Source organism: Stegostoma tigrinum, unplaced genomic scaffold, assembly GCF_030684315.1.
Source record: "Stegostoma tigrinum isolate sSteTig4 unplaced genomic scaffold, sSteTig4.hap1 scaffold_101, whole genome shotgun sequence".
NCBI lineage: Eukaryota > Metazoa > Chordata > Chondrichthyes > Orectolobiformes > Stegostomatidae > Stegostoma > Stegostoma tigrinum.
In genome coordinates, this window is record NW_026728053.1 from 377915 (window position 1) to 404107 (window position 26193).

General features: G+C 42.9%; 1 long non-coding RNA gene across 1 annotated transcript in view; it reads left to right on the plus strand.

The window, feature by feature from the left end:
- Positions 1 to 674: 674 nt before the first annotated feature.
- LOC132207565 (uncharacterized) overlaps positions 675 to 26193 on the plus strand; it is a 49870-nt gene continuing 24351 nt past the window's right edge. The window contains exon 1 of the long non-coding RNA XR_009443577.1: positions 675 to 755. This is a non-coding gene — a long non-coding RNA (uncharacterized LOC132207565). The remainder of the gene's footprint in view (positions 756 to 26193) is intronic.

The window sequence follows — 26193 nt, forward strand, 5'->3', positions numbered from 1 at the left end:
ATGAATCCGTAAGTAATTAATCTGCAAGTAGCTGACAGTGTCTTTAAATAACTCTGGCAGAGGGGTTATTCATGTTCCTGGTGATCATACTTTCAGCAATGTGTCATTGAAGGACTTTAAGCGTTGAGCTCTGATATCCCAGTATTGGCAATATCTGGCCTCCTCTACGTCATTTCATCAGGTATTTGCTGCATGCAACGTAGAATTGTCAGAGTAGCATCCATGGCAACTTGCATTTGATGTGTGCTCATGAGTCAAATATATAATTTCAGATCTCAAAACCCTTTGTGGCCCTGAAAAACCAGGCGGCAAGAATGCAGGCTTTACACCAAGCGTGATTATCTGAATCGTTTCCCTCCTACTATAAAGCTGACAGTGAGACTTCCGTGAGTTCCACCAGATGCTGTTTGCCAGTTATGACATGAATTTCATGTAGCTTTTGACCACCTACATGAGGAATGGGTAACAAATGCTGGTCCTGTCAGTGATGTTCCCATCCCTGAAAATATGTGGAAATAAATTGAACCTAGTAGTTATCATTTCCTTTTACTGCGCCTTGTATTCTTTGGCAGATATTTATCCCCCTGTATTCATTGCAGAGTAGTTGAGCATGTGTTCCAATTGAAATGGTTTGTACTAACAGTTAGGAAAAATGTATCCAAAGATTTTTTTGAATGCAGGTGATTTAAACACCGTGCGTTTTTCTGCATATCGGCCAGCAATGAAGATCCGCCGACTCCAGAAAGCGCTCTGTTGTAAGTACATCCACACATTCCAGAATTTGTAATCTCGTGCTGTGTTTTGTTGTGAGCTTCCTTGCTTGCCTGTTGTCAGATGTCATTGATTACAATTAGCTTGGTTTTGCAGTTGTTGAGACATCAGTTCGGCATGACCTTACAACCTTCCACTCAAAGGACGTTTGTGTATAAAGTTGCTGAAAATGCAATCTGATAAGGGCAGACAGGCATCTTAGACTAGAGTGAGTGAGGAAAGCAACAGGATGTCTTCTTAATGATTGGGAAATAACTACATGAAGGACTGAGGAGGACAGTGAACTAAAAGAGGAATGGTTTGTTTCAAATCAGGTACAGCAAAAGAAATTAAGAGAACGTAAGGAAGGTTGAAATTGAAAAGGCAAGTAATGGTTTATGTTCATTGGAAACCATCAACAACAAAAGTACAATGAAGAAAGTATTTGAGAAAATACAGGAGATTTCTTCAAATGAAAGGGAGACACTGTCTTCATGATGCCAATAGCACGGAGTGCAACTTTGGCGTTTAACCACATCATCCCTTGGCCTGAAGTCACTGTACTATTTACCCATTTTATAACAGAAAAATACTTTAATGATGAGTGTCATGGAGAATTTCAGCTCAGAATATAACCATATTCTGAGCAATTGCCACAACAGCTTCTATGACATGACTTTATAAAACATCCCAAGGCATGTCATAGGAGCTTTATAGAGTAAAAATTGATACTGAGTACTGAAAGAGATCCGAAGGTAGATGATTGAAACCTCACCAAAGAGGTAGATTTTAAGGACTGTTTTGAAGGAGGAAACAATGATACAGAAGTTCAGCAAGGTAATTCTAAAGTTTAGGCCCGAGGAAGTTGAATGTCAGGCTGTCGATGATGGAACAGCACAAATTGTGTTGAAAGGCTGGAATTAAAGGAGCTCATGTTCCTAGAGGGGCTATGAGTTGGACATTATCAGGGGATGTGCATGGGTGTTGCCAGGTCAGGGAGGGATTTGAAAGCCAGGACAGCAATGTGAAAACCAAGGCACTGCTTAACTGTGAGCCATTGTAGATCAGAGTGAGCAGAGAAAGATGGGTGAATGGAACTTGGTGCGTGTTAAGTCAGAGTCAACGGACTTTTAAATGATGCCATGTTAAAGAAAAGGAGAACTTGGGAGGCCAACTTGATATTCATCAGAATGGTCATGTTCAGAGTTAATCAATGCGGTAGGATTTCAGAACTAACGGACTCACCTGGGGCCAAATGTTGTGGATGTGAAAATAAGTAGACTTTGTGACATCAGGCCTATGTGGCCAGAATTTAAACTCTGGGTCAAAATAACAAAGGGTACAATGAAAACCAGTAGCTAGCAAGCAGACGTCCTTTCAAGGACCAAAGATAATGGCTTCGTTCTGCACGAGATTTAATAGATGGAAACTGTCCGGTTATGTAGAGACAGTGGAAGAAATGAATGAGGGGGTGGTGAGATAGACCTGGGCATTGCCACCATGTATGTGGAAAGTGCAGTGCATTCACATGATATTGCTCTGGGGCAGTGTTCAGATGAGAAAAGGAGTGGGATTTTACTGATTTGGCCAGACCTAGGTGATTCACACCCACGGCCATGCTGTCAAAGATTTGTGGAAGCCAGAAAAACTGAACTTGACTGTTTGCAGTAAATGTACAGCATTTCAGATGTCACTTGATCCTGCAGATTGACTCCCTAGAATCTGCTTGTCAAATGATTTATATGGCTAAAAGGTTCAAGTATGAGTTTGCGCTGTGGAACTCATCTCGCACCGAAACTGGCCAGTTGTTATATCAAGATTTGGAGAAAGTATTAGTTTTTTGAAGAATGTTCTGATACAGAGAGAGACTGATAGTTTCCTGAGAAATCGTGGGGCATTGGCCAGGAAGTTAAACAAACAGTGGGGGAAAAAACAAACTTGACCTGAATCCTATGTTAAGTACATAATGGATTTGTTCGACAGTGAGGATATCAGAAGATATTCTCATTTTTAAGATTAGACACGCGGGATAATTTGGCTAGGATGCACTTCTTGAAGGGACCAGAAAGGTACAGAATTATCCATTGGATGTGAAAAATTTGAAATGAAGACAAAACTTTTTGAGGCTGGGGTGGGGAAGAAATGAAGGTCCGATTTTGCTCATTCAACCTCTCCCACGACAAAATGCACTTGTAGTGTCTATAAGATTGGTGACGGCACTTAAATGAAGAAAAATCAACATGGACATTTCTTCTGCTGTACATAAACCATGAACATTGAATCTCTTGGCAAGGATAATGTGACAGGGCATTTGAAAAGCCAAGTTATTGAAATTTGAATTAAGAGATCAGGCTGTAGAACCTGAGATCAATCTCAGAATAAAGTGTAACAACAGCGATAGATGAGGAACCTCTTCACTCACAGAGAGGTGAACTTTGTAATTCTGTACTCCAGAAAATGTGGCGCCTCAGCCAAGAAGTATGCTCAGAACGGGGATTGACATGCTGGGGTAGTCAGTGAAGCACTATTAATGTAACAGGATTAGTAATCCGGAGGCCTGGGACAATGCTGTAGAGTATAGGCTTAAATTCCACTGTAACAGCTGATGGAATTTGAATTCAGTTCAATATAATTTTGGGGGTAGGTAGGAATGTGGAGCCGACATTGCAGTCAAGTCAGCCACGACCTTATTGAATGGTGAAGCAGGCTTGAGGGGGCCAGTTATCCAACACATGCTCAAATTGATATAATCATAAACAAAGCTGGTCTCAGTGATGGTTACACCGTCACTGTTACACTATTCACCGTTATAAAAACTTGACTCATTCACTGATGTTCTTTAAGAAAGGAGCTCTGCCATTCTTATTTGATCTCACCTCCATATGACTCCAGATCCACAATAATGTGGTTTACACTTAACTGCACTCTGAAATAGTCAAACAATTTGGAGGAACTATGGATGGGCAGCAAATACTGTCCTTGCTATTCCTGCTCCTTGTTGCTATGACCCTATATGCTCTAACATATTAACCAATTTCCTCTTTGAATCCGTTTGAGGAGCAGTGTATATTTTGTATCGCTTGGTGATTCTCCAAGTATCTGATGGATTTTGCATAGTTCCTTCTACCTTCTAAATGTGAGCTCCTTCCAGTGTTTAACCTTTAAGGTAGGCAATCGTTCTCGAACCTTTTTGATTGAATGCCTGCATATTAATAGCAATCACTAACCTATCTATTATTAATTGCATATTCATAATACAAAGGGCTACATGTAAAGAAGTGTTCTAATCATCTTTTTAAAAAGCTACTTCCTGACGGTTATCATGGAGATTAGATTAGATTCCCGACAGTGTGGAAACAGGCACTTCAGCCCATCCCCCTATAACCCACACACACCCCTGAACACTATGGGCAATTTAGCATGGCCAATCCACTGAGTCAGCACGTCTTTGGACTGTGGGAGGAAACCGGAGCACCCGGAGGAAACCCACGCAGACACGGGGAGAATGTGCAAACTCCACACAGTTACCTGAGGCTGGAATCGAACCCGGGTACTTGGTGCTGTGAGGCTGCAGTGCTAACCCGCTGAGCCACTGTGCTGCCCCGATGTGTGTATTTGCTTCTAACTGTGATATCTGTCAGTCCCTGGACTGGTGTTTGATACGGGTACTCATAATGTATATCCACTTGATCCAATTGCTCTTCTATTGTTAGCCTGATAAATCAAGAAAAGGTCTGGATCCTTTTGTATATTTTTCACATCACTATATAGTTGCGAGTTTCAAATTGCAATAAGTAAAAATTCATGACAAATAAAAGCATTCCAGAATTGTTTCGACTTGATGATAAATAGTGAATATCTGTTCTTGACTGCAGCTTTCCCGCCTATCAGTGCAGAGAGGCATTGCTTAGCAAGGTTGGAAGAGGAATATTACTGTTCCAATTAGTTACATTTAATTTATCACCATTGAAGCTCGCGTCAGTTAGTATGCTTTTTTCCAATATATTTAATCTCAAGTTATGACAGATGATTTGGTTTGTAGATCTCCAATTACCTCTCTACTGTAGAACCCAGTTTGGAAACAATTGATATAAGGCACTTATTGTACTGTCACTGATGCTGTCATTATACTACCAGAGTATGGCTGTAATGCTGAATTACTTTAGCCTGCCTTCATGAAGCAGTGCAATCTTTCCTAGATAAGGATGAGGGGAAGGTGCACATAAAAGACTGATTGATTTATAAAATTGAGATTCATGGAATATATAGGTCACTATCAAATTTGGTTAAAAAAGATGGCTGAAGGACAGAAGCAGCAAGTTATGATAAATAGATTAGAAGATCGCTATTAGCAGTTTCCCAAGTATTAGGACACTGATTTTTGGAGATAGATACATGATTTGAATTTGGGAATATGGCATACAAAAGGCCCTTCAGCCAATCAAGTCTATGCAAACCTAACTGCACTAATCCCACTTTGCAGCACTTGGAGAATAACCTTTAATTTCATGTGCTCATCCCAGCACTTTGTTAAAAGTTGTGAGCTCTCTTGTCTCAATGACCCTTCTGGGTAGTGCATTCCAGATTACCACCACCCTCTGGGTAAAAATATTTTCCTCAAATCCCCTCTACATCTCCTGCCCTTCACCTCATAATTGTGTCTCCTTGTTATTGACCCTTCAACTAAGGATACAGCTGCTTGCTAACCTTGCCCCTCCTAATCTTCTGCACCTCAGTCACGTCCCTCCTCAGCCTTCTCTGCTCTAAAGACGACAACCGGAGCTTATCCAGCCAGTCTTCATAGCTGAAGTGCTCCGCCCCAGGCAATATCCTAGTGAATAATCTCTGCGCCCCCTCCAATTCAATCACATCCTTCCAACAGCATGGTGATGAGAACTGCATACAGTATTCCAACTTTGGCGAAACCAAAGTTCTATACAATTCCAACGTAACCTTCCAGCTGAAACCATCTGTGCCATGACTGATAAAGGCAAGTTCTCAGTCTGCATTCTTAATCATCGTGTTAACGTGTCCTGCCACCTTCAAGGTTCTGTGGACAAGCACCCCATGATCCGTCTGTGTCCCCTAAGCATCCTAGTGTCTTGCCATTCATTGAGTACCTCCTTGTCTTGTGACTTCTTCCGATGTGCATCACCTGATATGTTTCAGGATTAAATTCTGTCTGCCACTGATCTGCTCATCTGACCAACCCATCTATATCTCATTATGCTATATATATCACGAACAGTGAGGGACCCAATATGGAACATTGCAGTACGCCATTTGACACAAGCTTCCAGTCGCACAAACAGCCTTCTACCTCTGTGCTCTGTCTCTTACCACTGTGCCATTTTAGAACTACCTTGTCGCAACAGCCAGTGGTGCCAGATGTGTTTACCTTTATTATCAGTCTCACATGTGGGACCTTGTCAAAGGTGTTTTTGAAATCCATACAAACGACATCAGCTGCAATATAAGCATAGAGCACAGAAGCAGAAATAGGCCATTCAGCCCTTTGAATCTGCCCTGCAATTCAAAGAGACCATGGCAGAACAGTTAATTCTCAAGTCTACTTTCCTGCCTTTTCCCAATATCCGCTGTCTATCTCAACCTTAAATTTACTTAATGACCAGCCTCAATAGTCTTTTGTGGCAAAGAATTCCACAGATTTTCAACCCTCAGAGGGAAGAAATTCCTCCCAATCTCTGTCTTAAATGTGTGACCCCTTATTCTGAGATTATGCCGTCTGGTCCTAGATTCTCCCACAAGGGAAAACAAACTCTCTGCATCTAACCTGTCAAGAATCTTCTAAGTTTCAATAAGGTGGCATCTCATTCTTCTGTATTACAACGAGAACAGACTCAATCTTCTTAACCTCCTGGAACTTATTTGAACTTCCTCCACATCCTTAGATATGTGTCCCAAAACTGTTCTCGGTGTTACAGCTGAGATCTGACAATTGCCTCGTACAATTTTAACAAAACCGCTATACTTTTATATTCCATTCCATTTGCCTTCCTCATTACCCAATGAACTTGGATACTTGCTTTTTGTGATTCGTAGATGAGAATATTTAAATCCCTCTGTTCTGTAGCTTTCTGCAGTCATTCTCCATTAAATAATAGCCAGCTCTTCTATTCTTCCTGCCAAAATACATTCGCTCAGATTTCCCTACATGATATTCCATCTGCTAAGTTTTTGCCCATTTGCTTAGCCTGTCAATATCTCTCTGCAGACTTTTTGATTAATCCTTACTAATTGCCTTCCCACATGGTTTTGTGTCATCAGCTACAGTATATTCTCTTTCCTCATTCAAGGCATTAATGTATTTCATAAATAATTGTGTCCCCAGCACTAATCTGTGCGGCGCTCCGCTAGCTGCAGGTTGCCAGTCTGCAAATGCCTCCCTTGTCCCAATTCTGTCTTCTATGAGTGAGCCAGTCCTCTGTTCATGATAATATACGACAGCAACATCATGGACTATTATCTTATTAAGTAGCCTAATGTGTTATAGCTTATCAAAACCCTTGTGAAAATCTGGGCACCTACTTACCTTGCAAAATTGTATCAAAATTGTGAAGTGTGACCTCACTTTGATGAAGCCATGCTGATCAGACCTTGCATTTCCAAGTGGAGATGAATTCTCTCCTCCAGAATTTCCCCAGTTGTTTCCCTCCCACTGATGTGAGATTCATTGGTCTGTAATTCCTGATATATCTCTCTCTCGCTCCTTGAAAAATGGTACCACATTAGTTGTCCTCTACCAATTCCCCTGTAGCCAGAGAAGAATTGAAAGTTTGGGTCAGAGCCCCTGTAATTTCCTCTCATCTCTCATTGCAGCATACGAAACAACCCCTTCAGACCTAGAGAATTATTTACTTTTAGGCCTGGCAAAGCCTCACTCCCTACGTCAGTCTGCTCAAGTACCTCAGTCCCTGTCCCCAAGTTCTCTACGTCCATCTTCCTCCTCTTGAATGTAGACTAAAGTGAAACACTCTACCAGTGTCCTTCTGTATGGTATAAAGTTTGCCCCTGGACCCTAATGGGCCCCATTCTTTCTCTGGTTATCTTCTTCCCCTAAATGTACTTGTGAAATATCTTGGGATCTGTCAAATTTTATCTTCATGTTTTTTCATGCGCCTGTTTCCTCCTAACTGCTTTAAGTTCCCTCTGAGCTTTCTATACTCCACTGGGGCCTCCATCATTTGCTCCCTTTGCACCTACTGAAAGCCTTTTTTTTGTTCTTAACCAATTCTGAATATTCCTACACATCCAGGGTTCTTTGTCTTGTTATGTCCAAATTTCATCCCAAAGAAAACATGTTGGGCCTGTGCTTTCCCCATTTTCTTCTCAATCACACCTTCACTTTCTACTGTAGAATTTGCCAGACGTAGCTGAACCTGTTCTACTTTGGTCAGATCCTGCTTTATTTTAATAGCATCTGCCTTCCTCCAATCCAAAATTATTTTTTTTGCAAACTACCATTTTCTTTTTCATAACAGTGGTTGTTATCAATAAATTCTGCCCACTACCACCTTAAACAACTTGGCAACTTTGTTCCCAAGAATTAGATCTGGGACTGGACTGTCCCTTGATGGACCTTCTATATGTTGACACAATAAACTCTGCTGAACGCGTATTTAGAAATCCAACTCCTCTTTACACTGTGCGCTTTACACTCGATAACAAGGTGGACATTATTTTAAAATGAAAGGCAGTAGGTTTAAAGGGGATTAGGGGAAAACCTTTTTCACCCAGAGGGGTCTAAAATGCACTCTCTGGGATTATAGTTGAGACGGGAAATCTCAGAATCTTTAAAAAGCACTTGACGTGTCATTACGTTCAAGGCTATGACCTAGTGTGTTGACAGTGGGTCTAGTGTATATAGTAGTATGTCCTTGATAGTGCAGACTCAGTGGGTTGAAGGGCCTCATATATTGTATGATTCACTGATTATGACTATCTCAAGCAATGTTGAGGAAGTTGAAATCCCCTGGTATAGTTACCATCTTATTATTGCACACCTCAACATGAGTAATAGAGCGTGAAGTTCCAAAATTTACCACGATTGCCAAGCTTGCAGGAGCCCAAACAATGAGGATGATTCTGATCAGCTGCAATAGGCCAACAGAATGGGAAATGACATGGCAGATAGAGTTCAATACAGCAAAATGTGAGGGGATCTGGGATACAGTGTGGTTTAGTCAGCAGTGGCCCTCCTCCTGAGTCAGAAATGTTGGTGTGATTCTCACTCCAAGACAGAAGGACCCAGTATTCAGTGCAGGAAAGCAAACTTGTGTGGTAATGAATCCTCAGCCTGGATCGACGGGTTAGGTTAGTGGCAGATATATCTACGAAATCAAAAGATGATAATTGCAAAGAGTGGTGATCTTTGCTCACTGTTCTGAGTTCGTGTCACTAGACCCGAAACGTTAACTCTATTTTTCCCTTCACGGATGCTGCCAGACCTACTGGGATTTTTCCAGCAACTTTGCTCTTGTTCTTGTTGTTGTTGATCAACTTGCATTGTGTTACCCCATATAAAATGTGAAATGTCAAAAGCAAAACAAAACGATGCATGAGGTGAAGCAGTTTAACTAAAGGGATAGTGGCAAACAATAAATACTCGAAAGACATTGTTCCAAAGAGTGTGTGAGGACTGAAAAACCCAGGAATGTAGGGGTCATAAAGCCATAAAATGAAGGAATGGAAGTAGGCTTTTTAGCCCATTGAATTTGCTTCACCATTCGATCAGATCATGGCTATCTCTGTTTTGAATATTCTTAGTAACCCAGCTTCAACAGGCCTCTGGAGTAGACAATTCCACAAAATCAAGCCCTCAGAGGAAATAAATTCATCTTCATCCCTGTCTTAAATATGTCACACCTTATTCTGAGATGATGCCCTTTGGTCGTAGATTCTCCTCCAAGAGGAACCAAACTTTCTGCATCGACACTAACAGGTCCCCTAAGAATCCTGTATGTTTTAATAAGGTAACCTTTTACTCTTCTAAATTCTAAAGAGTACAAGTCCAACCTATTTGACCTCCTTAGAAAGAAGATCCTTCTGTACCTAGAATCAACTTAGTTAACCTTCTCTGGACTGCCTCCAATGTTGAGATTTCTTTCCTTTGATGAAGGGCCAAAACTATTTGCTGTGTTTGAGATGTGGTCTGTCTCGTACTTTGTATTGTTTTAGCAATACTTCCCTCTTCTTTTATTCCATTCCTTTTAAAGGCCAACAGGACACCTCCTTCTTAGTTGCTGAGCATGGTTGCTAACTTCTTATGATTCATGCACGAGGAGCTTCAAATTCCTCCTGCACTCCAGCTTTCTGCAATCTTTTTTCCATTTTAATAACATATAGCTCTTTTATTCTTCTTGCCAAAGTGCACAACCTGACATTTTCCACATTATATTCTATCTGCCAAGTTTGTGGCCATTCACTTTCCACGGAAACATAAGAAGTAGAATGAGAAATGGGCCATTTGGCCCTTCAGGCTTGCTTTATCATTCATTATGAATATATCCAATCATCCAACACAGTAGCCTGTTCCTCCTTTAACCTTATATCCTGTGATCCACTTAGTTCCAAGTGCTAAACCCAAACTCCTTTTTGAAACTGTGCAATGTTTTAGCATTGATTGATTTCTGTGGTAGTGAATTCTGTGGGCTCATCAGTCTCTGGGTGAAGAAATATCTCCTCGTCTTAGTTTAAGGGTATGAAGAATGACTGTGACTCCTTTGTTCTGTACATCCCTGCCATCAAGAACATCTGCCCTCCATTTGACTTGTCTAGTCCTGTAAGAATTTTAAGCTTCGATGAGAAGCCCCTTCATTCTTCTGAATGCCAGTGGTATAATCTTATCTGACGCAACCTCTCCTAATATGCCAGTCTGCCTTCCAGGAATCAGTCTGCTAAACCTTTGCTGCACTGTCCCTAGAACAAGAGTGTGCTTCCTCAGATAAAGAGGCCGAAACTGCACGTAATATTCTTGGTATGTAATGGTAGCGAGACATCCCCACTCCTGAATGAAAATTCTCTCACTATGAAGGCCCTTCTGCTATTTGCCATCTTTACTGCTTGCTGCACCTGCATGCTTACCTTCAATGACTGAAGTACAGGTTTGCCCAGATCTTATTCTACATTCCTATGTCTTAATTTATATCCATTCAGGTAATGATCTGCCTTTCCGTTTTTGCTCCCAAAGTGAATAATCTCACATATATCCGTGTAATACTGTATCTGTCTCACATTTGCCCAGTCATTCAGCTTGTCCCAATGACACTGAAGCATCTCTGCATCCTCCTTACAGCTCACCCTCTCATCCAGCTTTGTGTCATCTGCAGATGTGGAGATAGTGCATTTGATTCCTTCGTTTGAATAGGTGGGTAGCCGGAGTCTGAGCACAGATCCTTGCGACACACCACCTGTCTCTGCCTTTGGAAAAAGACCATTTATTCCTATCCTTTGATACTTGCTGACCAGTTTTATTTCCATCTCAGTATATTACGACAATCCCACGGGCTTTAATTTAAAGCACTAATCTCTTATGTGGGATTTTGTTAAAAGCCTTCTGAAAGCCCAAAGAAGCCACATCTAGTGGTTCCCCCCTCATCAACTGAATGAGTTACATCCACAAAGAATCCCAAAAGATTGTCAAGTATGATTTCCCTCTATCCCTTTCATAAATCCATGCTGTCCCTGTTTGATCTTGCCACAGTTCAGCTGTTAAATATTTTATAGTAAAGAGACCTGAAATTCCTCCACCCAGAGAATCCATTGTTCCTGGTATTATGGCAGGGTGTGGGAATGTCCTTCGTCGCCTGAGGAGCCTGGTACCGCTAGAGAAACCGGGTTTCAAAACTTATGAAGAAATAGTAGGAATAGTGGCAGCTGAGAGATGAGCACCAACACAGACTCACAACTGCCATTGGTGTGAAAGAGCACTTCACTCAACAGCAAATTGCTGGTATAAATTAGTCGTATGCAGAAACTGCGGCAATAAAGGGCCCATTGAATGGGTGTGTTTGAGAAAGAAATATGAACAGTGTACAGCAAAAGTACTGAAAGTGAAGAGTAGGAAAAAAATCTACATGTAACAATGACAGCATGGATAATCTGCTAGTTTCACTGGGAGGACCATGGCTGGAAAAAAAATCAAACTCAGTTGGGTTGAACTAAGTTGCTTGTCAGATTCTGAAACTGATTCATTGGAAAATTCTAAAGAAGCGTGCAATTATTTTCATTGGGATCTGGGAGACATGGAGAAGACATCTGTCGAATTGAAAATCAAGTGTGAGAGTCCAGCAAAATGTTGCAAGGCAGGATCAGTGCCTCGTGCAATCAGACTAAAGCTTGAGGCAGAATTAAACCTACTTGACAGGGCTCAGAAAGGATTTCCAATGATGTTGCCAGGGTGGAGGATTTGAGCTATGGGGAGGCTGAATAGACTACTTTCCCTGCAGTTTTGGAGGCTGAGGGGTGAACTTGGAGGTTTATGAAATCATGAGGGGCATGGATAGGATGAATAGCCAAGGTCTTTTCCTTCGAGTAGGGGAGTCAAAAACTAGAGGGCATAGCTTTAAGGTGAGGGGGAAAGATTTAAAATGAACATAAGGGGCAACGTTTTCCAAGCCGAGGATGGTGTGTGTAAGGAATGAGCTGCCGGAGGAACTGGCGGAGGCAGGTACAATTAGAATATTTAAAAAGCACTTGGATGGGTACATGAATAGGAAGGGTTTAGAGGATATGGGCCAAATACTGGTAAATGGGATTAGAAAAATAAGGATATTCTGTTCACGTAGATGAGTTGGACCAAAGTGTTCTGTTTCCATGCTGTACGTCACTATGACACTACGGCCATAATTGAGTGACACTGGTCAAGATGGGAATCCTTGAATCCAAAAATGATTGGCCCACACCTATCATTCCACTGATAGATGGAGTTATGCATCTGCACTGATTACAAGTTCGCTACTAATCCAGCATTATGCGCTGAGCAGTATGCTTTGCCTGTAATTGATGACATACTTGTTGGACCAGCTAGAGGTCTGCTTTTCAGTAAGATTGAACTTAGTCAAATCTATCTCCAGATGAATAGAGTTCCTGAGTCACGGAAATACTTGATTATTGTAACACGTAAAGTAGTATTCAATAACAAGAGATTTCCATTTGAAATCCATCTGTGCTTGGATTATTCTAACATGCCATGGATCAGATTTGAAGTGGATTGAAAGGAGTCTAGTGTTACCAAGACAATATTTTACTCACAGGGAGAACCTAAAAAAGAGCATCCTCACAAGTTAGATTTGAAGAAGTGAGGAAAAATGACTATGATTTTTAAAAATAATTTCCATACAATACTAAGGCCATATCATTGATGCCGTGGGATTATACAAGCCCCCTTCAAAAGTAAAAACTGAAGTTCACTGTGGGATGCTGTAAATCAGAAACTGAGAGATTGCTGAAGGATTTTAGATTACCTTTGCCAAATGAGTTGACAACGAACAGTCCCTATGTAGACATTTTCTACTTCGAGCAAGTAGGGAACACTCTGGCAACGGTAGGACAAATTAAGAGAGACAGTCAAAATGACCCACGACTACGTGAGTGGTGGGTGTGGTACTGCAAAGGGAGCAACCGGAACTGAAACCATTTGTCACGTGGAAGCTAGAACTATCTATACAAGGAGGAGGTCTCCTGTGGGGAATGAGGGTCATCACTCCATCACAGCTAAGGAAACGCATGTTAAAGGTCAGGATCGGGATTCCCGGAAGGTATGTTGCCTCCCTGGTGCCAGGGTCCGGGACGTCTCCGATCAGGTGTATAAAGTTCTAAAAGGGGAGGGCGAACAGCCAGAAATCGTGTTACGTATTGGCACTAATGATAAAGCCAGAAAAAGGATTGAGGATATAAAAAGTGATTTCAGGGAGTTAGGATGGAAGCTGCAAAGCAGGACGAACAGAGTAGTGTTCTCTCGTTTACTACCGGTGCCACGAGATAGCGAGGCGAGGAACAGGGAGCGGGCGCAGCTTAACACGTGGCTGCGCAGCTGGTGTAGGAGGGAGGGCTTCAGTTATGTAGACAATTGGGATGCCTTCTGGGGAAGGTGGGACGTGTACAAGATGGACGGGTTGCATCTGAACTGGAAGGGGACCAATGTCCTGGGTGGAAGGTTTGCTCGAGTAGTTTGAGAGGGTTTAAACTAGTATGGCAGGTGGGTGGGAACCTGAGCTGTATACCGGAGGTGAGAGTTGATGCAGGTGAGGCAATAGCAAGAGGTAGACCAGCTAGTGGGAAGGATTTTCCTGGGAAGGAACCAAGGGATCAGTTAAAGTGTTTTTGCTTTAATGCAAGGAGTATCAGGAATAAAAGTGATGAACTTAGAGCATGAATCAGTACCTGGTGCTATGTTGTTGTGGCCATAACAGAGACATGGGTTTCTCAGGGGCAGGAATGGTTGCTGGATGTTCCAGGGTTTAGAGCATTTAAAAAGAATAGGGAGGGGGGAGAAAGAGGAGGGAGTGTAGCACTACTAATCAGAGATATATCACAGCTACAGAAGCTTCCATTGTCGAAGAAGATCTGCCTACTGAGTCAGTGTGGGTGGAAATTGGGAACAGCAAGGGAGTAGTCACCTCGTTAGGGGTTTACTACAGGCCCCCCAATCGCAGCAGGGAGGTTGAAGAAAGCATAGGTCGGCAGATTTTGGAAAAGTGTGGACGTAATAGGGTTGTTGTAATGGCTGACTTTAACTTTCCCAATATTGATTGGAACTACCTTCGAGCAGAAGATTTGAATGGAGCTGTTTTTGTAAGGTGTGTTCAGGAGGGTTTCCTAACTCAGTACGTTGACAGGCCAACGAGGGGAGAGGCCATTCTAGACTTGGTGCTCGGAAACGAGCCGGGGCAGGTATCAGATCTTGTGGTGGGAGAGCATTTTGGTGATAGTGACCATAACTGCCTCACATTCTACAGAGCTATGGAGAAGGAGAGGATTAGGCAAAATGGGAGGATATTTAATTGGGGAAGAGGAAACTATGATGCGATTAGACATGAGTTAGGAAGCATGGACTGGGAGCAGTTGTTGCATGGTAAAGGCCCTATAGACATGTGGAGACTGTTGAAGGAACAGTTGTTGCGAGTGAAGAATAAATATTTCCCTCTGAGACAGGCAAGAAGGGGTAAGATAAAGGAACCTTGGATGACGAGAGCGGTGGAGCTTGTCGCCAAAAGGAAGAAGGTAGCTTACATAAGGTGGAGGAAGCTAGGGGCAAGCTGAGCTCTAGAGGATTACAGGCAGGCGAGGAAAGAGCTCAAAAATGGTCTGAGGAGAGCCAGGAGGGGGCACGAGAAAGGCTTGGCAGAACGGATTAGGGAGGACACAAAGGCATTTTACACTTAGGTGAGGAATAAGAGAATGATGAAAGAAAGAGTCGGGCCGATCAGGGATAGCATAGGGAACTTGTGTGTGTGGAGTCTGAGGAGGTAGGGGAAGCCCTAAATGAGTTTTTTGCTTCTGTCTTTACGAAAGAAACGAACTTTGTAGTGAATGAAACCTTTGAAGAGCAGGTGTGCTTGCTGGAATGGAGAGAAATAGAGGAAGCTGATGTGCTGAAAATTTTGTCAAACATGAAGATTGACAAGCCGCCAGGCCTGGACCAGATTTGTCCCCGGCTGCTTTGGGAAACGAGAAATGCAATTGCTTCGCCACTCGCGAAGATCTTTGCATCCTCGCTCTCCACTGGAGTCGTACCTGAGGACTGGAGAGAGGCAAATGTAATTCCTCTCTTCAAGAAAGGAAATAGGGAAATCCCCGGCAATTACAGACCAGTAAGTCTCACGCCTGTCGTCTGCAAGGTGTTAGAAAGGATTCTGAGGGATAGGATTTAAGAGCATCTGGAAGAGCATGTCTTGATTAAATGCAGTCAACACGGCTTTGTGAGGGGCAGGTCATGCTTCACAAACCTTATCGAGTTCTTTGAGGATGTGACTAGAAACGTTGATGAGGGTTGAGCTGTGGATGTGGTGTATATGGACTTCAGCAAGGCATTTGATAAGGTTCTCCATGGTAGGCTCATTCAGAAGGTCAGGAGGAATGGGGTACAGGGGAACGTACCTGTCTGGATACAGGACTTGGATGAGGGGGTTGAAGGATGGGTCAGCAAGTTTGCAGACGACACGAAGGTCGGAGGTGTCGTTGACAGTATAGAGGGCTGTTGTAGGCTGCAGCGGGACATTGACAGGATGCAGAGATGGGCTGAGAGGTGGCAGATGGAGTTCAACCTGGATAAATGCGAGGTGATGCGTTTTGGAAGGTCGAATTTGAAAGCTGAGTACAGGATTAAGGATAGGATTCTTGGCAGCGTGGAGGAACAGAGGGATCTTGGTGTGCAGATACATAGATCCCTGAAAATGGCCACCCAAGTGGACAGGGTTGTTAAGAAAGCATATGGTGTTTTGGCTTTGATTAGCAGGGGGATTGAGTTTAAGAGTTGTGAGATCTTGTTGCAGCTCTATAAAACTTTGGTTAGACCGCACTTGGAATACTGCATCCAGTTCTGGTCACCCTATTGTAGGAAAGATGTGGATGCTTTGGAGTAGGTTCAGGGGAGGTTTACCAGGATGCTGCTTGGACTGGAGGGCTTATCTGATGAAGAGAGTTTGACTGAGCTCGGACTTTGTTCATTGGAGAAAAGGAGGAGGAGAGGGGACCTAATTGAGGTATACAAGATAATGAGAGGCATAGATAGAGTTGATAGCCAGAGACTATTTCCCAGGGCAGAAATGGCTAACACGAGGGGTCATAGTTTTAAGTTGGTTGGAGGAAAGTAAAGAGGGGATGTCAGAGGAGGGTTCTTTACACAGAGAGTTGTGAGAGCATGGAATGCGTTGCCAGCAGCAGTTGTGGAAGCAAGGTCATTGGGGACATGTAAGAGACTGCTGGACATGCATCTGGTCACAGAAATTTGAGGGTGCATACATGAGGATCAATGGCCGGCACAACATCGTGGGCTGAAGGGCCTGTTCTGTGCTGTACTGTTGTCTGTTCTATGTTCTAACTTTGGATTGTTGGACTCAAAGCATTGGCTTTGTTTTCTCTTCACTGATGCTGCCAGACCTGTTGAGTTTTTTTGTTTCATAATCAAGCTTCTGCTTTTGAACATTTCAGCCTCCTGGTCGTTCTTGGAACTGAATAGCCTTCCCACTTATTTTTATGTCATCTGCAAACCTGGCAATAGTATGTTTGCTTCAAGTATATAAGTCAGTAATATTTTATTGACAATAAGTATGGATCCAGCACTGATCCCTGTGGTACTCCATTAGTTACACCTCCCTTCAGCCTAACTAACACTTCCGCCATCTACGATCCAACCCCAGCACCCAAGACATTTTCCCATCCCCACCCTTGTCTGCCTTCCGGAGTGACTCCCTTGTCCACTCCACACTCCCCTCCAATCCCACCACACCCAGCACGTTCCCGTGCAAACGCAGGAAGTGCCACACTTGCTCCCACACCTCCTCCCTCACCCCCATCCAAAGCCCCAAGATGACTTTCCATATTAAGCAGATGCTCACCTGCACATCTGCCAATGTAGTATACTGTATCCACTGTACCCGGTGTAGCTTCCTCTACATTGGGGAAACCAAGCGGAGGCTTGGGAAGCGCTTTGCAGAACACCTCCACTCGGTTCGCAATTTCGTTAGAGAGAAAAAGTTTGAGAGGTGACTTCATTGAAACATATAAAATAATCAGAGAGTTAGAGCCTTTATCCTAGGATGGTGACGGCGAGCACGAGGGGGCTTAGCTTTAAATTGAGGGGTGAAAGATACCGGACAGATGTCAGAGGTGGTTTCTTTACTCAGAGAGTAGTCAGGGAATGGAACGCTTTGCCTGCAACAGTCGTAGATTCACCAACTTTAGGTACATTTAAGTCGTCATTGGATAAGCATATGGACATACATGGAATAGTGTAGGTTAGATGGGCTTCAGATCAGTATGACAGGTCGGCACAGCATCAAGAGCTGAACGGCCTGTACTGTGCTGTAATGTTCTCTGTTCTATAAACACGTGCACCCCCCAGTTGCGAACCATTTTAACTCCCCCTCCCATTCCTTAGACGACATGTCCATCATGGGCATCCTGCAGTGCCATAATGATGCCACCCGAAGGTTGCAGGAACAGCCACTCATATTCCGCTTGGGAACCCTACAGCCCAATGGTATGAATGTGGGCTGCGTGAGTTTTAAAATCTCCCCCTCCCCCACTGCACCCCAAAACCAGCCCAGCTCATCCCCTCCCACCACTGCATCCCAAAACCAGCCCAGCTCATCCCCGCCTACCTAACCTGTTCTTCCTCTCACCTAAACCCTCCTCCCACCTCAAGCCACACCTCCATTTACCACTTAGTAACCTCATCCAGCCTCCTTGATCTGTCTGTCCTCCCTGGACTGACCTATCCCCTCTCCACCTCCCCACCTACACTCTCCTCTCCACCTATCTTCTCCTCTATCCATCTTCGGTCCGCCTCCCGCTCTCTCCCTATTTATTTCAGAACCCTCTCCGCATCCCTGATGAACAGTGTCGGCCCAAAACTTCAGCTTTTGTGCTCCTAAGATGCTACTTGGCCTAGACAATAAAATGTGAGGCTGGATGAACACAGCAGGCCCAGCAGTGTCTCAGGAGCACAAAAGCTGACGTTTCGGGCCTAGACCCTTCATCAGAGTTTATTATCTTGGATTCTCCAGCATCTGCAGTTCCCATTGTCACTGCTACTTGGCCTGTTGTGTTCATCCAGCTTCACACTTTGTTATCTTGGATTCTCCAGCATCTGCAGTTCCCATTATCTCTCCCTTCAGCCCAACTGCCTATTTTCTATTCTTTGACCAATTCTGAAAACATGCTAATATACTATCCCAAAATTATGTGTTTTTTTTCTTATATTAGGTAAACTTAGGGCGATATTTTTTCAAGTGCCATTTTAAAATCCAAACACAATACTTCTACTGGTTCTGTTTTATCCATCCTGTCTGTTACTTACTCAAAGAATTTTTTAAAAATTGTCAGGCACAATTTCCCCACCATGAAGCCATGCTGACTTTGCTTGATTATATTATCTACTTCCACAGTTATGGACTAGACCAAGTCCCCAACAAATATGTATCAAGGAGATAACCTAGACTCCAACTTTTATTTAAAGACAAGTCTAGGGTGCTGTGTTCTCGATGTAAATCGATTCGGCACACCACTCAGATTTAAGCAAAACCACTTTCCCCCTAGTTAAAATGCAGACAAAAGAAAGAAGAATTGAGATTAGTTTAACTCTACTGGAAAACTTAATTGAATAATATATTACTTAACTACCAAACAACAACTGTTCCAATATAATAATATCCCATAAACACACCTTGGCAAAGGCAAAGACAGTAAAACAGATTGTCTCACATGATTCTGGTCACAGAAAGAGAACCCCTGCTTTTAGCTGTAACACAGAGAGAGATGGGGAGATATGGAGAGAGATAACAGCTTCCACGGCCAACTTCAAACCTCAACAACTGTCGAAATCTAAACTAAAACCTTGGTTCTGTGGGAGCCTGACATGACCCATTCATACTGAGATAGTAAGAACTGCCGATGCTGGAGAATCTGAGATAACAAGGTGTCGAGCTGCATGAACACAACAGGCCAAGCAGCATCAGAGGAGCAGGAAAGCTGATGTTTTGGGTCGAGCCCCTTCTTCGGAAGTTACCCATTCATGCTGCTTTTGTTGTTACAACTTCAAAAAATAAAACCCCAAGGCCTCTCGGGCCTTTAGAGAAGAACACAAACCAGGACAAAATACACCTCTTAAAGCCATAGTATTGCCAGACCACATGACCTGCTGTTGCATCTTTTATAACAGACTGCAATATTTTCCTAATGAGAGGTTGCCTATTTTTTGTCATCCTTCCTTTTCATATGAAGTTGTTACATTGGCAGTATTCCAATCTACTGCTTGAAATGTTCCAGATTCCCGGGATATTTGGAAGATTACTGCTAGTGCATCCAGTATCTCTGTAGCTACATCTTTTAATATCCTAGTGCAGGGTACATCAGGTCCAGGATACCTATTGACCTTTAGCCCCATTAGTTTCCCGAGCACCTTTTCTCTGGTGATATTTCCTGTCTGCTTTTTGTACCTTGTTAAGTAAGTAATTTTGAGATTGTATTTGTTTCTTTTGCTATGGAGACTCATATGAAGTATTTATTTGTCTCATTTGCCATTTCCTGATTCCCCATTATTATTTTTGCCGCCTCCATCCTTGAAGGGATCTGCGTTCACTTTGACTTCTTTCTTTCTTTTCATTTCTTTAAATACGCTTTTGTTGTCTGTTTCTTTTCTATTTCTCGGCTTTGAACTCTTTCCTTATTTCTGGTTTTCCACTAACCTTGGGCACTGACTGTTGAATTGGCAGAACATTGGAGAGAATGCTTAGGATATGGAATTTTTGGTCCGATAAATAGTACTCAACATGGTGCTGTTGCCCCAGCTCCTGCTCAGGTCTCTCCCAGTTGAAATGCCAAATGGGACCCTGCCCATGCTCTTCACAGCTGCCCTGCAACATTAAATGGCTGGAGGCAGGACATCGGGGTGCCGTCTTGGATAGAAGTTCTACCTTGTAGATATCCTGGCCACTTAGAGGCCAGAAGAGTCTGAAGTTGCTGTTGGCTGGATGGCGGGTCCCCGACGAGGGGTACGGAGTGGTTGAGGGTTGTTAGGGGTTGTTAAAAGGGTGGATGAGCATTTAAGAGCGTGAAGTGCCTAGGATCAGGCCAAGGGACCTGTGAATGATGTTCCCCTACCAACTCACTTTTTCTAGGCTGGATTGTGCATCTCAACCTGACTGCCTTTCTGATTGACATCTATCTCCTTACGCAATAGAGGGGATCCCTTAAATTGCCATCAATTAGTCTCAGGAGGTCAAAGGATAGGCAGGCTGCTTGACAGTTCCCCAGAACTTCCACACATGTACACACAGTGCCCTCCAGATTTTATGTGTTTCTTCCCACCTTCGTATCTGTGGGATGGGGCTTTATAATGTAGCTCATGCAGTGCTAAGACAAAGAAGTTATCCTGAACCTTGAAATAGGACTGGAATGATACACCCAAATCTGGTGACTAAACTTAAAGAGTAATAATTTTGGTAGTGTTGAGTAATAATGATGAAATTTACCCAACTTGTTTTAAGAATGTGACATTTTATCAACAAATTTAACTAATGCTATTTTCATTGGAGTACAGGGGATTAATAAGTAGTGAATGGAGACATAAAGGATTATGATTGGTTGGGGTAAGATAAACGTGGAAAGTCTGTGTTCCTATGGCTGATAGATGATGTTACAAGGAGAATGGAATGCATTGATGTTTTGGGGAAAAGATGTAGGGGGATGTTAGGAGGAATTTTTTTAAAGCAGTGAAGGTTCATGGGCCAGGATCTTGCTGCCTGTGGAAGGGTTAGAAGCCGAGAAAATAAATGATTTCAGTCACATGAATGCATATCTCTGGGAGCTTCATTCCTCATATTGCCATTAGATTTTATTTATGGAGGTTCTGTTATATTTAGAGTGGTTTGACTGGCATTCGATGTTTTGACAAAGTTTGCCAGATTTTGTTGGCATCATGTGAACTAACGTTGAATTGATACTTGCTTAACTACTAATTATTTTTGGTAGACGCTGTAGAACATACCATATGTATGACAAAATAGCAAAATTACAAGAGAAATCTCGTTCAAAACCGAGGTAACAGAGCATCTTTTTAAAATTAACAAGAACATATAATTAACACACTTAATAGCTGTGGCATAGTGTGATTTAAAAGAATGCTGATGACCAGAAGTGAAATAAAGGTTGTAAGATCCACTATTTGAAACGGAGAAAGAGCCAATTAGATTGTACTTTGGATTTGGATGTAGTGAGAATGAACATCGCTTGAAAAAGATGGATGTTTCAGGTTAAATTGTTTTGAGTCCTGCTTCATAAATATAAAGGAGGGCTTCATGACTTACAAAGCTACTGTTCCTCCACCATTGTTCTGCAGGAATTACTGAACCAAACAACAGAATATGACCAGCATCACTGACGGTTCCCTCGTTGGATTTGACATGTTGCATTTGAGAAGGAAATGGCCTGTTTCCATCATTCCAGAGTACTTTTGTGAATCCTTGTATTTATTTCTGGGCCAAATACAGGAATTAATTTTATTTAATAGCTCCAATAAGTTAAAACTATAATCGAAGTTAGTTTTCTTCCTCCTTTGTCGTGTATCTGTTGGAGTTGCACACAGCACAACGCGTCTTGGATCAACACAAATTGACACAAAATGAGCAACTTCTAAATGTGACTGAAGTAATCAACTGTTCAACGACCATTTATGATGGTTTGGAACAAAATCACAAGGATTTGGTCAACGTGCCACTCTGTGTCGAAATGTGTCTGAACTAGCTGCTGAACGTCTTTGATCCCTATGTATGATTTACACTTTAATGTAAGTTTAGATTGTCCTAAGGTGCACTAAACTGCATGCGACATATTGGATTTTGATATGTACAGGATCAGTTAAGTAAATGTGAAGATTGTGGACTGATTAAAATCAATCCGAGTATTGTTGACATAAGGTTTCAGTATGTTCTAGTTTCATTTCAGTTCAACAGATAAAGTAGTTGACAGTTTTAGCGACTTTTGTTTTAAATCATAAAATTTAAACTGATATACTTTTGATTCCATTTGGTCAGATCTGCCCAGGATCATGTAGACATCTTGACATTCTGATTGTAATGCTCTTCACGGTGACAAATGTTAGTGCTGGAGAATGACATGTATAAAATACACAATATGATCATCATCCAGTTAATGTCAAGGAATAAACGGCCAGACGTAGAATAAATTTTCATATGACCCTCAATCTCATAGAGTCATACAGCATAGAAACACCATATCTATGCCGACCAACAAACACCAAGCTGCACTAATCTCATTTGTCAACACTTGGTCCAGAGCCTACTTTGACCTAGCATTTTAAATGCTCATCCCAGATGCTTTTTAAATGTTGAGAATACCTGCATCAAAAACCCTCTCAAGCAGTGTGCTCCATATGTCTATCACTTTTTAGATGAAAAAGCTTTCAGACTTCCTCCAAAGCATTTAATCCTCACCTTAAACTTGTGCCATCTGGTCTTAGACACATGTGCCATGGGGAATGGATTCTCACCATGTATTCTGCCCGTGCCTGTCATAATTTTCTCTGCCTCAATCAGATCCCCACCCACACCACCGCCTCCTCTGCTCCAAGGAAAACAAACCCAGCATACCAGTCTATCTCATAACTGAGACTTTTTAACCTAGCCAGTATCTTGAAGAGCATTAACTGTGCCATTGTGGTATTTTCCAGGCTAATTGTCGTTCAGCTTATCTCAGTCAGATTGTTTAGTAAGCTCCATTTAGGAATAATGTTATGCACTTCACTTGGAAATGTATTAAGACTGTGACAGTATATTGGGGAATCCTTGCAAGCGGAGAGAATTTTATTTTCCTTCAGTCCAAGCTGGTTATAATTCTAGGACTTGGAGATGAAAGTCCGGGGTTAATCTTTCGGTGTCCTTCTCTGCACCCCACGTGACCTCCAATTTTTCATTTGTATAAAGTTGAGCTTTGTCTGCATGAGATGTGTTCCAATATTAAATCATTTTTGCGACTGTCAATTTTGACATTCTTCATTTGGTGCGTACCCGTCATATTGATTGCAGCTCAAGTTCCTTCTGAATGTCAAAACCAAAATGTTTCATTTTGCAGTAAAATTGCAGACATTGAGCTGAAATTCGTGCTAGGGAGCACTGAAAGGCATAGATTATTTCTCAGTACCACCCTCATTAATAATTATTCCCTTTTTCTACCTGCCAGACAGGAACTAGATGCTGAGAATTACCGAAATGAAATTCAGAGTGGGTGTGTGGTGCTTCCACATTGCTCAATGCTCCTCTGGACCCCCAACTTGGACACTAGTCACCAGCATCTCCAGCCACACCCATCAGTAGCACCCCATGTCCACAGTTTTGACATGTGGCATGTTCCAGCCTCAGCACATCATGGCACATCTCAGATCTGCTTTCAGTACTCTTCTGTACTTCATTGCTGCATTTTGGATTGCAGCAGCCCCCCTCATTGCAGTGCTGCTGCCAGGGCACTTTTATATGCAGGAACAGGCACCCATTCGTGTATTGGGCCACGTTACACATCAGGACACCTTGCTTGAGCTCTCCACTCTCATTTTGTCCCTGCATGAATGCTAACAGCTCCTCTGCCTTGTCTTCATTTGCCTTGTCTTTTTATGGGTTGCCCCCTCTGCCACATCTCACAGACTCATAATGCTAGTATATTGATTAACTTTTTGTCATCGAGACCAAGCCAGACAGCTTGTCATGTTTGTCAGCAGTCATCAATCAAAGGAGTGGATGTGTTGCCGTTCAGCACCGTGATATGTTGATCTCACACCTGCAGCATGTGCCAGCTGCAGAAGCACAGAACGCGTTGCATTGTCTCCAACCTCATGGTCATGCTTCATGTTCTGAGGGGAATGGTCTGTAGTCAAGGGAGGCAGTTCCAGGCAGCAGATCTAGGTAACTCCAGGGCATTGTCTGATATCACTCGAGGGGCTTGGAGGCAATCAGTTGGCTGCTCAGAATGATCATGGTCAGGACACTATCCTCATAGGTTGTGAGAAGTCAAACGTTAGACACCTCACTACCTGTGATGCTGCTTGGCCTGCTGTGTTCATCCAGCCTCACATTTTATTATCTCTACCTGTGTTGGCTCTTTCTGCCCTGCTGTGGGCTGTTTTACCTGGAATGAAACAAAGGGAGGGATTGAGTGAGATGAAATGAGCTGGTGCATTTGTTCGTGCTCATGTATGTTTGGGAAGGGAGGTGAGGTCTCCTGGGTGAGAGCAAGAGGCACAGAGAGCATACAGGAATAATAGCCTTGGGGCCTCAAGTAGACGAGAGCAAGCGAAGACAGACATTGAATGCTTTGGTGAGAATGGTATTACATGAGCTGTGCTGAAGGGTGGTGCAGAATTAGAGAGAGTGTGAATGTGAGGTAGCACAGAACAATGAGGCTCTTCTGTTGGAGCAGGGGTCACTGATCTTGCAGCACTGCTGGATGGTTCTTTTGGTGGTTGAGACTGCATTGACACTGGACAGCCTCAGATGAGTCTGGCCGAGTCTTGTGTCATGGCCTCCTGTGCTTGTCCTTGGGAAAGAGGACAGTTCTGCACTGCACCAATCCATCCACCAGGACTTCCAGGTCCCTAACTGTAAAATAAGGTGCTAATTTCCTCTTTCCTGCCCTGTCTGGGACAAATGCTATGAACTGTACAAGGCAGTTCTGGATTCTGAGCATTTTACTGGTTCACAATAGCCTTTAAACATGGCACTAGTGCCAGTAATACCAGGATGGTCCAGTTACGATGAGTAGGAGAACTAACTAGCATCGGCTGAGAGAGGCGCAATAGGAGCATTGTTGCCAGTTATTGAATAGGTTTGCCACAACAGCGTGAGAAAATCTGTTCGGTCTTTTGGAGAGCTACTGTCCTTGCAGTGCAATAAAAATGACACTGAACTGATTCATTCCAGTGTTTTAGACCTGAAGATTTAAGAACAGAATTAGACCATTCAGCCCATTGAGTGGGATCAATCATTCTCAATCCCATTCTCCTGTGTCCATACTAAGCAAGAACATATCTATCTATGCCTGAAATCAACTCTGACTTGGCCTCCACAGGTTTCTGCATCAACGAGTTCCACAGATTCACAACTTTCTGACTGAATAAATTCCTCCTCATCTCCATCCTGAAGGGTAGTCCCTTTGACTCTGAGGCTGTGCCCCCAGGTCCTGGTCTCTCCTACTCGTGGAAACATCATCTCCATGTCCACTCTATCCAGGCCTGAATTACCTTCAGTGTGCCCCCTTCATCCTTCTAAACTCCATCGAGTACAGACCCAGAGTTCTCAGCCATTCCTCACATGACAGTCCCTTCATCGCCAAGATTATGTTTGAGAACCTCCTCTAGACCCTGACAAAGGCCAGCACATCCTTCCTTAGACAGATGGCCAAAAACTGCTCTTAATATTCCAAATGCAATATGACCAGAGCCTTACACAGCCTCAGCAATACATCTCTGCTCTTGTATTTTTGCCGTCTTGAAATGAATGCTGACATTGCATTTGCCTTCCCAACTGCCAACCGAACCTGCATGTTAAAAGAATCCTGAACTGGGGCATCTTTGTGCTTCAGGTTTCTGAAGCCTTTCCCCATTTAGAAAATAGCCTATGCCTGTACTGCCACTTCTCTACAGACTCTCTGTGACCTCCCCACTTCCTCAACACTACTTGCCTCTCCACCTAT